Source organism: Bubalus kerabau, chromosome 3 (assembly GCF_029407905.1).
Source record: "Bubalus kerabau isolate K-KA32 ecotype Philippines breed swamp buffalo chromosome 3, PCC_UOA_SB_1v2, whole genome shotgun sequence".
In the NCBI taxonomy this organism is placed as follows: domain Eukaryota; kingdom Metazoa; phylum Chordata; class Mammalia; order Artiodactyla; family Bovidae; genus Bubalus; species Bubalus kerabau.
In genome coordinates, this window is record NC_073626.1 from 70,204,670 (window position 1) to 70,217,376 (window position 12,707).

Here is a 12,707-nt window from a genome sequence, read left to right on the forward strand (position 1 = left end):
TGGCACACTGCGATTCATGGGGTTGCAAAGAGTCGGACATGACTGAGTGACTGAACTGAACTGAACTGAACTGATATCAAGGAAATTGAATTTGTATTTTTAAAACTTCCAATAAAGGAATTTCTAGGCCCCACATTTTCTGAGGACATCATTGTCACAATTCTACAATATCTCTTTCAGGAAATAAGAGGTGGAAATAGTTCCCAATTCATTTTATGAAGCTGATACCAAAGACAAAAACAGTGCAAAAAAGAAAATAGGAAGAAATTAAAGAAGGAATATAAGAACAAAGCAAGGGGAGAGAGAAGAATGAAGGAAGAATAGAACAATTCTTAGCACATTGAATTCAGAAATATATTTTTAAAAAATTATACACCATGACCAATAGAGTTTATTTCAGGCTTGTAAAAGTTCAATCTTTGAAATGCAGTGTAATCCACCATGCTAGGGAGCTAAAGAATAAAAATCCCATGATCATATAAATGGTGCAGAAAAATCATTTGATAAAATTAAACACTCATTAACTATAAAAACTCTAAGAAAAATAGGAATAGAAAGAAACTTCCACACCTTGATAAAGATCTATCAAAAATCCCTCAGCTGACATTATAAGGAAGTGTTAGTCACTCAGTCATGTCCAGCTTTTTGTGACCCCCATGGACCATAGCCTGCCAGTCTCCTCTTTCGATGGAATTCTCCAGGTAAGAATACTGGAATGAGTAGCCATTCTCTTCTCCAAGGGATCTTCCTGACCCAGTAATCAAACCTGGATCTCCTACTTTACAGGCAGATTCTTTACCATCTGAACCACAGGGAAAGACATTATACTTGACTATGAAAAGCTGAATACTTCCCCCACAAGACTGGGGACAAGGTAAGGAAGTCAGCTCTCACAACTCTTATCAACATAGTGCTGGAAGTTTTTGCCAGTGCATTAAGGCAAAAAAAAAAAAAAAAAAAGTTAAAGGCACACAGATATGAAAGAAAAAAATACAACTGTCCCTAATTACAGATGGCCTTATTGACAACATGCAAAATCCCAAGGAATCAACAAAAAAGAAAAGAAGGAAGGAAGAAACACACAGAACTAAGTGAGTTCAGCAAGGTTGTAGAATTCAAGATAAACATACAAAAATCAATTATATATTTATGTACTAAAAATGGACACCAGAATGTAAAAGACAATACTCAAAAGGTAAAATACTTAACTGTAAATCTAACAAAACGTGTACAGAACGTACATGCTTTATCTACACAACACTAATGAAAAAATCAAAGAAGATATAAATAAATGAAAAGATGTACCATGTTTATGTCTTGAAAGATTCAGCATAGTAAATTTGTCTCTTTTCCCCAAATTGATTTACAAACTTGTCATAACATCTGTCAAAATCTCAAGAGGATTTTTTTGTAGATACTGACAAGATTATTCTAAAATTCATTTGTAAAAACAAAGGAACTGGATTAGCTACAATAATTTTGTAAAAGAAAGATGAAGCACCAGAAATTAGTTTATCCAGTGATCAAGACTAGGTGGTATAGGTGGAAGGATAGACAAAAGATCAATAAAACAAAGTAGAGAAGGCAGAAATATATCCCACACAAACATGCCCAACAGATTTATGGCAAATTTCATTGTTGTCTCATTTTAAAAAATTGTCACAGTCATCCCAACCTTCAGCAATCACCACCCTGATTAATTAGCAGCCATCAACATCAAGGCAAGGCCCTCCACCAGCAAAAAGATTACAACTCACCAAAGGTTCAGACGATGGTTAGCATTTTTAGCAATAAAGTACTTTTAATGAAGTTAAAAGTATTTTAAGATGTATTTTTAGACGTAATGCTTTTTACACCCTTCATAGACTACAGTATCATATGAACATTACTTTTATATGTACCACAAAACCAAACAAATTCATGTGACTAGCTTTATTGCAATATTTGCTTTCCTGCAGTGATCTGGAACCAAACCTGCAATATCTCCAAGTTATGCGTCCATCTAGAATATTTTTAACATCTCTCAAGTTTCAACAATAAAAAAGCAAACAATCCAATTAGAGAACATGCAAAAGACATTGAGACATTTCACCAAAGAATACATACAGTTGTCAGTAAACACATGAAAAAATGTTCAACATCATTACCCATTAGAGGGTTGCAAATTAAAACTGTAGTGAGATATCACTACACATATCAAAATAATTAAAATAAATAAACTGGCCAGTCAGTTCAGTTCAGTCGCTCAGTCGTGTCTGACTCTTTGCAACCCCATGAATCACAGCACGCCAGGCCTCCCTGTCTATCACCAACTCCCAGAGTTCACTCAGACTCACATCCATCGAGTCAGTGATGCCATCCAGCCATCTCATCCTCTGTCATCCCCTTCTCCTCCTGCCCCCAATCCCTCCCAGCATCAGAGTCTTTTCCAATGAGTCAACTCTTCGCATGAGGTGGCCAAAGGACTGGAGTTTCAGCTTTAGCATCATTCCTTCCAAAGAACACCCAGGGCTGATCTCCTTCAGAATGGACTGGTTGGATCTCCTTGCAATCCAAGGGACTCTCAAGAGTCTTCTCCAACACAACAGTTCAAAAGCATCAATTCTTCGGCACTCAGCCTTCTTCACAGTCCAACTCTCACATCCATATATGACCACAGGAAAAACCATAGCCTTGACTAGACCAAGAATAAGAAATATCTGGATCACTCACACATTGCTCATGGCAATGTAAATAACATAGTCACTCTGGTAAAGAACTTGGAAATTTCTTAAAAGGCTAAATATTGTATTACCATAGTATCAGCAGTTGCAGTCTAGGGCATTTATCCCAAAGAAATGAAGAGTTAAATTCACAGAGAAATCTGTACATGAATGTGTATAACTTTATTCACAGTAGTAAAAAAACTGGAAACAATCCAATGTCCTTCAATGGTAAATACTTAAAATCTCTGGTATATACATACCATAAAATACTACTCAATGATAATAAAGAATTATTAATACACATAACCACATAGATGAATCTCCAGATAATATGTTGAGTGAAAAATACAAATCCTAAAGGCTATATAATATATAATTCCATTTATGTGACATTCTTGAAATCACAAAAGTATAGAATTAGAAAATACACTAGAGAGCGACAAAAGAGGAAAGAAACAGGTATCAGTGTGATTATAAAAAGGAAATATGAGATATCCTTGTGCTCTGGAAATACTCTGTGTTTTGACAGTATTGATATCAATATCCTGGTTTTGATATCATACTGTGGTTTTATGAGATATTACCATTGAGGGAAACTGGGTCAGTGGTACATTGGGTCATTATGTTTTATTTCTGACAATTCCATGTGAATCTACAATCAGCTTAAAATAGTAAACTGAACTGAAAAGAATCATAGAACTTAAAAAAATAAAAAGAGTAGCATAAGGAATGTTTAGGGTCAGGGTGGACAACAAGGAATTTTCTTGAAATGGAGTTTCTTGGCATTGTTTGATAGTTATATGCATTTGAAGGTATATCCTATGAAGGAGGAAGAAAAGATGTTTGCTTTAAACTGGCAGTGGTCTCAAATCTTTTTGGTAGCAGGGACTGATTTGGTGGAAGACATTTTACATGCACCAGGGGTGGGGGATGGTTCCAGAAGGATACAAGTGCATTACATTTATTACACACTTTGTTTATAATCTAATGTTGCTGCTAATTTGACAGGAGGTACTAGTCCTCAGCCCGGAGGTTGGGACTCGTACTTTAAAGGATAAAACTAGGGGAAATTATAAGGGTTAGAAGAATACAGATTAAGGCTTAGTGCAGGGAGAGAGCTTTTCTGCAGTAAACAAATGGGTGTCCAATATTGGAATGGGTTGCCTGGAGAAGAAGTGAAATTAAAGGAGACACATTTAAGGAGGAAGAATGGCATGACCACATTTGGTGGAGGCTGGGCCTCATCAGGGAGTCACAAATTGAAATGCCAACAGGGAGCTACCTAGGTAACAAACATCAACTACTAAAGCACGGTAAGGGAAAAAATAAAGAAAGAACAATATGAAGGATGAGGCTATGGAAAACCAAAGGACTTCTGCCCCTCAGCTCTGGAAGATGGTTGCTTATGAGAATGCTGACCTGGAGGAGCTAGGTCTTCAGAAGTTTCAAAAGAAGCCGAGAATCTGGCTTTTTAAATGAAATCTCCCAAAAATCAAAATATCTTTACTAATTTGCTTCTGATGTACAAATACTATGAAGTTTAAAACTGTAGTCCAAATAAAACTTATCTAGAACTTATTCTATTTTCTTTTTAATTTTGGTACTTTAAAAATGAGTCATCAAAAAGAATTAATTCTATCACTACATCTCTGCATTTCAATTTCCAAAAGCCTTACATTTATATCTCATCATAGATTGCTGTTTCCATAAATATACCTTGAGCAAATACCTCATTTGCTACAGTTTGAGTTTGATATTAAGGTAGCCATTAGACCAGTGCCTTTCTGTTAAGTCCTGAATATGATGGTCCATTTCTGAGGGGAGGAGGACATTTATATAAGTTCTAGTTGTATTGCAGAATACATCGTCTTTACCACATATTCAGAGATACAATTACATGTCTCATTGTTTAAATTAATTTGTGAAAATATATCTTTTCTCTTGACCTGATAGGAACCTTCTTGAAAGAAAGCATCAAGTCTTAGATTTCCTGTTTCTGTCCTCTGTGTTGCTTGCCACAGTTTGGATCATACAATATGTGCTCAAAAATAGTTCACAAGGTCTTGTATCAAATAATATAACTGAACATATTCCTGGCCAAAAAGAAAAGTTAGAACAAGGGAGCCAGAAAATTTATTCAGTCCTACGCTCCATAGACTTACCATCAGCATTACCACAACCTCCCAGCCTCTCAGCTGACCTCTTCCTTTTCAATTTTTAATACCATTTCTATTTCCCCAAGTCTTCAGGAGCTCCCCAACAGGCAGTGATTGAACATTTCATTCACTGTTTTGAATGTCAAAAAGAAATAAAAAAAAACAAACAATCAGACAAAATCTTTCTGTGTTCCACACATCACATCTTATGTAACTGTGGCCTTGGTAGGAATGTGCATTGTAAGGAAACTTAGATGGGATTTATCAACCAACACATGTGGAAAATGCCTCGTACTTATTCCTTTCCTTTCTTTCAAATTCATGTAGATGTTATGGCATTAGTCAGTATCCACAATATCTACAGTAGGGGTCCTATGGCAGATGTTGGGTTTCTACAAATCATGTTGATTAACCAAAAACATGGCAAATGCATTTGACAACGGAGAAGAGTAAGCAATCCTCAAGCATATAGTCTTCAACTTTCCATTTACCCATCAGACACTGATACTTTGAGTTGTAAAAATAATCTTGTATTTAAAGAACATTAAATTACCAGAATTCAGACAACTTTATGCAATGAAGAACCTCTCCATACACATATATGACACATTGCTTGTATCAAATAAAAAAATTTAAGGAGCCATATATAAGGTTTTTGACAATCAGATATAGTACCTTTTAAAACAGGTGGTAAAAAACAAAGTTTAGCACAACTGGGGTCTAAAGAAGTTTCATTTTAAAAAAAAAATGCTTTTAAAAATGTCTAGTTCCACAGAAAGAAAGAGTCCCAGAATCAAAAACTAGTTTCAGAAATGCCCATGCACCAAGAGTGAAAGGTGCTAAGTTATGGTGCTGTGGGCATGTGCCCTGGGCAGGGCTCCTGATTTCTCAAGGCCTCCTGGTTTTCACTTTACTGTTTCCTGATCTGACCTAGATGTGTTCTACCTTCCCAGCCAGGAAGCTTTATTTCCTTTAACTTATTTCTTTACCTCCATCTAACTTCTGCACACTCAGTGCATTCTTTTGCCTGCCTATTCCTCCAAATGTGACACATCCCTTACTTTCTTCTCCATTGATGGAGGAGTTATTTGGCTTTCATGAAAGCATTTTTTTTTACAGAAAGACAAAAAAGGTCCGTGTCCTACTGGGTATGTCTGCTTCAAACATCACTTCTGAGGACACAACTTGCATAGAGAATGGTTGACCAGAATTCTGGGCATGACAGTACATAAACCTCAATGCTAGGACAGCCTTCATAGATCCTGAAATGCTGCAGAGCAGTACAAAGAAGAGAGACATGCTCTCTGCTATTTAATGTCACCTTCTAGTCCTGAAAGAACAAAGGTTACCAAACAGCAGACAATTTCTCTCAAAATGCAGCTCTTTTGCTGACTCTGAGTGTTAGATCTAAGTCCAGCTAAAGCAGTAGCAAGGTATTACTTGGCCTTTCTATTTTTTTCAATCTATAGCCAAAAGAAAGCAATGTCTTGTTTACCTGGATTACTGGACCAACCGCTTACTGGTTCCCAACTTCTGCCCTTGCTTCTCTCATCCCTTCCAGTTTATTCTCCAAGAGCAGCCAAAGTGGAGCTTTTAAAAAACATCAGAATCTTCCACTCCAAATTCAACAGTTCTGACCCTCAAATGGGATCAACATTGTGCTGACCTCATTTATTACCCCCTCAAAACTCCCCACCCTACTAAAGCCTCAACAGTCTCTCTGCTGTTCCTTGAAAACTCCAGGTAGTCTCTAGTACTGGGGCATCTGCAACAGAGGCTCCTCTGCCATAATCCCTTTCTCATAGACATCACTGCCTTCAAGATTGCTCATATATTAACATCTCAGAGAGACCTGCTTCAAGCAGGCTATAACAGATCAAAATTCTTTTTTCTACTGTGCCTCCAACTCCTTTAATCCTAATCTAATTTTCATTTGTCCATATCATTAATTATGTCATTTGGATACTATCTGTTTACAATGGAGGGCTACAAAGGCAGGGATCTTTGTTTTATTCACCCACTTAATTACCTAAGTTGGAAGGAAAGTTATGACCAATCTAGATAGCATATTGAAAAGCAGAGACATTACTTTGCCAACAAAGGTCCGTCTAGTCAAGGCTATGGTTTTTCCTGTGGTCATGTATGGATGTGAGTGTTGGACTGTGAAGAAAGCTGAGTGCCAAAGGATTGATGCTTTTAAACTGTGGTGTTGGAGAAGACTCTTGAGAGTCCCTTGGACTGCAAGGAGATCCAACCAGTCCATTCTGAAGGAGATCAGCCCTGGGATTTCTTTGGAAGGAATGACGCTAAAGCTGAAACTCCAGTCCTTTGGCCCCCTCATGCGAAGAGTTGACTCATTGGAAAAGACTCTGATGCTGGGAGGGATTGGGGGCAGGAGGAGAAGGGGACGACAGAGGATAAAATGGCTGGATGGCATCACTGACTCGATGGACGTGAGTCTAAGTGAACTCCGGGAGCTGGTGATGGACAGGGAGGCCCGGCGTGCTGCGATTCATGGGGTCACAAAGAGTCGGACATGACTGAGCGACTGAACTGAATTACCTAAGAGACTTATTATAAATGGCAGAGTATAAGGACATGCGCTCATTTTCTCCTGCGAGAAATCCAAAATTACAGCTCGCTGCTGAACAACCATTGACAGGAGAATGTTGGATCTCAACAAAAAAGATACCCCACATCCAAGGGCAAAGGAGAAGCCCCAGCAAGATGGCAAGAGGAGCAAAATCATGTTTAGAATCAAACACCATACCTGCCAGAGACACTCAGAGGGCTCAAACAAACCTTGTGTGTACCAAGACCCAGAGACCCCACAGAGACTGAGACACAACTGTGTGAGTGTCTCCTACAGAGGTATGGGTCAGCAGTGGCCTACCACAGGGACAGGGACTCTGGGTGCAGCAGACCAAGGTATGGCATAAGCCCTCTTGGAGGAGGTCACCATTAACCCCACCATAGAGCCACTAGAAAGTACACAGGATGCGGGAAACAGACTCTTGGAGGGCACAAACGAAACCTTGTGTTCACAAGGACCCAGGAGAAAGGAGCAGTGACCGCAAAAGAGACTGACCCAGACTTAACGTGAGTGTCCAGGAGTCTCTGGTGGAGGTGTGGGTCAGTAGTGGCCTGTTGCAGGGTCGGGGGCACTCAGTGCAGCAGTGTATGCATGGGGCGTTTTGAAGGAGGTCGCCATTATCTTCATTAACTCCACCATTGTTTGACCTCAGGTCAAACAACAGAGAGGAAACACAGCCCCACCCATCAACAGAAAATTGGATTAAAGATTTACTGAGCACAGCCCCGCCCATCAGAACAAGACCCAGTTTCTCCCTCAGTCAGTCTCTCCCATGAGGAATCTTCCATAAGCTTTTATCCTTATCCATCAGAGAGCCAACAGAATGAAAACCACAATCACAGAAAACTAATCAAATTGATTACATGGACCACAGCCTTGTCTACCTCAATGAAACTGCGAGCTATGCCATGCAGGGCCACCCAAGATGGACGGGTCATGGTGGAGAGTTCTGATGAAATGTGGTCCATTGAAGAAGGGAATGGCAAACCACTTCAATATTCTTGCCTTTAGAACCCCATAAACAGTATGAAAAGACAAAAAGATAGGACACTGAAAGATGGACTCACCAGGTCACTAGGTGTCCAATATGCTACTGGAGACCAGTGGAGAAATAACTCCAGAAAGAAGAGACAGAGCCAAAGCAAAAACAACACCCAGTTGTGGGTGTGACTGGTGATGGAAGTAAAGTCTGATACTATAAAGAACAATATTGCATAAGAACCTGGAATGCTAAGTTCATGAATCAAGGCAAATTGGAAGTGGTCAAACAGGAGATGGCAAGAGGTGGCCAAATGCAGGCTTGAAGCTCAACATTCAGAAAACTAAGATAATGGCATCTGGTCCCATCACTTCATGGGAAATAGATGGGGAAACAATGGAAACAGTGACAGACTTTATTTTCTTGGGCTTCAAAATCACTGCAGATGGTGACTGCAGCCATAAAATTAAAAGACACTTGCTCCTTGGAAGAAAAGTTTTGACCATCCTAAACAGCATATTTAAAAGCAGAGCCATTACTTTGCCAAAAAAGTTCTGTCTAGTCAAAGGTATGGTTTTTCCAGTAGTCATGTATAGATGTGAGAGTTAGACTATACAGAAAGCTGAGTGCCAAAGAATTGATTTTTTTGAACTGTGGTGTTGGAGAAGACTCTTGAGAGTCCCTTGGACAGCAAGGAGATCTAACCAGTCCATCTTAAAGGAAATCAGTTTTGAATATTCATTGGAAGGACTGATGCTGAAGCTGAAGCTCCAATACTTTGGCCACCTGATGCAAAGAACTGACTCATTTGAAAAAACCCTGATGCTGGGAAAGATTGAAGGTGGAAGGAGAAGGGGATGACAGAGGATGAGATGGTTGGATGGCATCACCGACTCAATGGACATGATTTTGAGTAAGATCCGGGAGTTGGTGATGGAGAGGGAAGCCTGGGGTGCTGCAGTCCATGGGGCTGCAAAAAGTTGGACACGACTGGGAAACTGAACTGAACTAATTACCTAAAACAGTTCCTGGCATATGTGTGGTAGACACTCCATTAAATTAGTTGAATAAATTGATTATAGTAAATTGGCTTTTTATTAAAGGAAAAAACATATTGTTAACAAAGTATTTGTAATTCACCATTATTGAATAATAAAAACTTCACGCTCTGATTTCAAACTCATTGAATTCTTTCCCCCACCCTCCTCCCCCAAAAGATTTATGGAAGACCTTCAATGCTCAAAGCTTAAAGGTAAGCTGTAAGGTTCCACTTGTAAGTTGGAGAGCATTTTTTAATTGCCTTCATCTAGGATAACAAACCCACTTTTGCTCTCAGACTAGTTGTCCACTCTCAGGTGCAAAGACATGGGAACCAGAATGTTCCTACAGTATCAAAATTGTCTCCAGAACTTGGTTCAGTATAAAAATTCTCTCCTGCTGTTTAGTGCATATGCCAGTTAGGCAAACTCATTCCTGGATCTGAAGCTTTTCCTGGCAACATGACCTTGACCATGGCCCATGACTCTGACTCAGACTCCCTGGTCTCCTAGTGATTCTTTTTAGTCCTTGCTTTCTAATATCCTTGCTCTCTAGGTTTTTTGACTGTGCTCACTCATCCTCTCAGTTTGTCCCTTGAATCTTAGCTGATTTTCCAAATACTGACCTACGTGATATAGATCCCCTCATGAGTCACCGCCTTGCTGTGGTGAAGGGGCTTGCATAACCCGATGAAGCTATGAGCCATGTCGTGTAGGGCCACCCAAAACAGATGGGTCATAGTGGAGAGTTCTAACAAAATGTGATCCACTGCAGGGGGGATGGAAAGCCACCCCAGTATATTTGCCCTGAGAACCTCATGAACTATATAAAAGGATAAAAATATATGACACCAAAAGATGAGTCTCCCAGGTCTGAAGGTGTCCGATATGCTACTGGGGAAGAGCAGAGAACTACTAATAGCCCCAGAAAGAATGAAGTTGCTAGGCCAAAGCAGAAATGACACTCGGTTGTGGATGTCTCTGGTGATGAAAGTAAAATCTGATGTTGCAAAGAACAGTATTGCATAGGAACCTGGAATGTTAGGTCCATGAATCCAGGTAAACTGGACATGGTCAAGCAGAAGATGGTAAGAATAAACATCGACATCTTGGGAATCAGTGAACTGAAATGGACTGAATGGGAGAATTTAATTCAGATGACCATTATATCTACTACTGTGGGCAAGAATCCCATAAAAGAAATGGAATAGCCCTCATAATCAACAAAAGAATCTGAAATGCAGTACTTGGGTGCAACTTCAACAACAACAGAATGATCTTGGTTCGTTTCCAAGGCAAGGCATTCAACATCACAGTAATCCAAGTCTATGCCCCTACCACTGATGCCAAACATACTGAAGTTGATCAGTTTTATGAAGACCTAAAAGACCTCTAGAACTAACACCAAATAAAGATGTTCTATTCATCATTGGGGATTGGAATGCAAAAGTAGGAAGTCAAGAGATACCTGGAATAATAGGCAAGTTTGACCTTGGAGAACAAAATGAAGCAGGACAAAGGCTAACTGAATTCTGCCAAGAGAATGCATTGGTTATAGCAAACACCCTTTTTCAACAACACAAGGGACAACATTACACATGGACATCACCAAATGACCAATACCAAAATCAAATTGATTACATTCTTTGTAGCAAAAGATGGAGAAGCTGTATGCAGTCAGAAAAAAAATGAGACCTGGAATTGACTGTGGCTCAGATCACCAGTTTCTCATAGCAAAATTCATGCTTAAGCTAAAGAAAGAAAGGAAAACCACTAGGCCAGCCAGGTACAACTCAGATGAGATTAGCTATGAATATGCAGTGGAGGTAACAAATAGATTCAAGGGATTAGATCTGGTAGGCAGAGTGCCTGAAGAACTATGGATAGAAGTCATAATATTCTACAGAAGGCAGTGAACAAAACCATCCTGAAGAAAAAGAAAAGCAAGAAGGCAAGGTGGTTATCAGAGGAGGCCTTACAAATAGCTAAAAAAGAAGAGAAGCAAAAAGTAAAGGAGAAATGGAAAGATAAATCCAACTAAATTCAGATTTCCAAAGAACATGGAAAGACAAGAAGGCCTTCTTCAATGAACAGTGTATAAAACAAGAAGAAAACAACAGAAGGGCAAAGACTAGAGATCTCTTCAGGAAAATTGGAAATATCAAGTGAACATTTTGCCCAAAGATGGCAATTAAAGGACAATAAATGGATATAAATGGTAGAGACCTCCAGTACTCTTGCCTGGAAAATCCCATGGATGGAAGAGCCTGGCGGGCTGTAGTCCATGGGATCACTAAGAGTCGGACATGACTGAGCGACTTCACTTTCACTTTTCACTTTTATGCATTGGAGAAGGAAATGGCAACCCACTCCAGTGTTCTTGCCTGGAGAATCCCAGGGACGGGGGATCCTCGTGGGCTGCCGTCTGTGGGGTCACACAGAGTCAGACATGACTGAAGCAACTTAGCAGCAGCAGCAGTCCCTGAAGAGATCAAGAAGAGATGGAAAGGATGCACAGAAGAACTGTATAAAAAAGATCCAAATGAATTGGATTGCTATGATGGTGTGGTCAGCCACCCAGAACCAAACATTCTGGAAAGCAAAGTGGGCCTTAGGAAGCACTGCTGTTAATACAAGCTAGTGGATGCAATGGAATTCCAATAGAACTATTCAAAACCCTAAACCCTAAAGGATGATGACCTCAAGATGTTGCATTCAATATATCAGCAAATCTGGAAGACCCAGCAGTGGTCACAGGACTGGAAAAGGTCAATCCTCATCCCAATCCCCAAGAAGGGTAGTACTAAAGAATGTGCTAACCATTGAACTCATCTCCTGTGCTAGTAGGGTCATGCTTAAAATCTTGCATGCTAAGCTTCAGCATTATGTGAATCAAGAACTTCCAGATGTCCAAGCTGGGCTTAGAAAAGAAAGAAGAACCAGAGATCAAATTGCCAATATTCGCTGGATCACAGAGAAAGCTAGGGAATTCTAGCAAAACATCTACCTCTGTTTCATTGACTATCGCAGTCTTTGACTGTGTGGATCATAATAAACTATGGAAAGCTCTTAAAGAGATGGAAATAACAGACCATCTTACCTGTATCCTGAGAAACCTGTATGTGGGTCAAAAAGCAACAGTCGAGAACCCTGTATGGAAAAACTGATTGGTTCAAGATTGAGAAAGGAGTATGACAAGGCTGTCTGTGTCATCCTGTTTGTTTAATCTATATACTG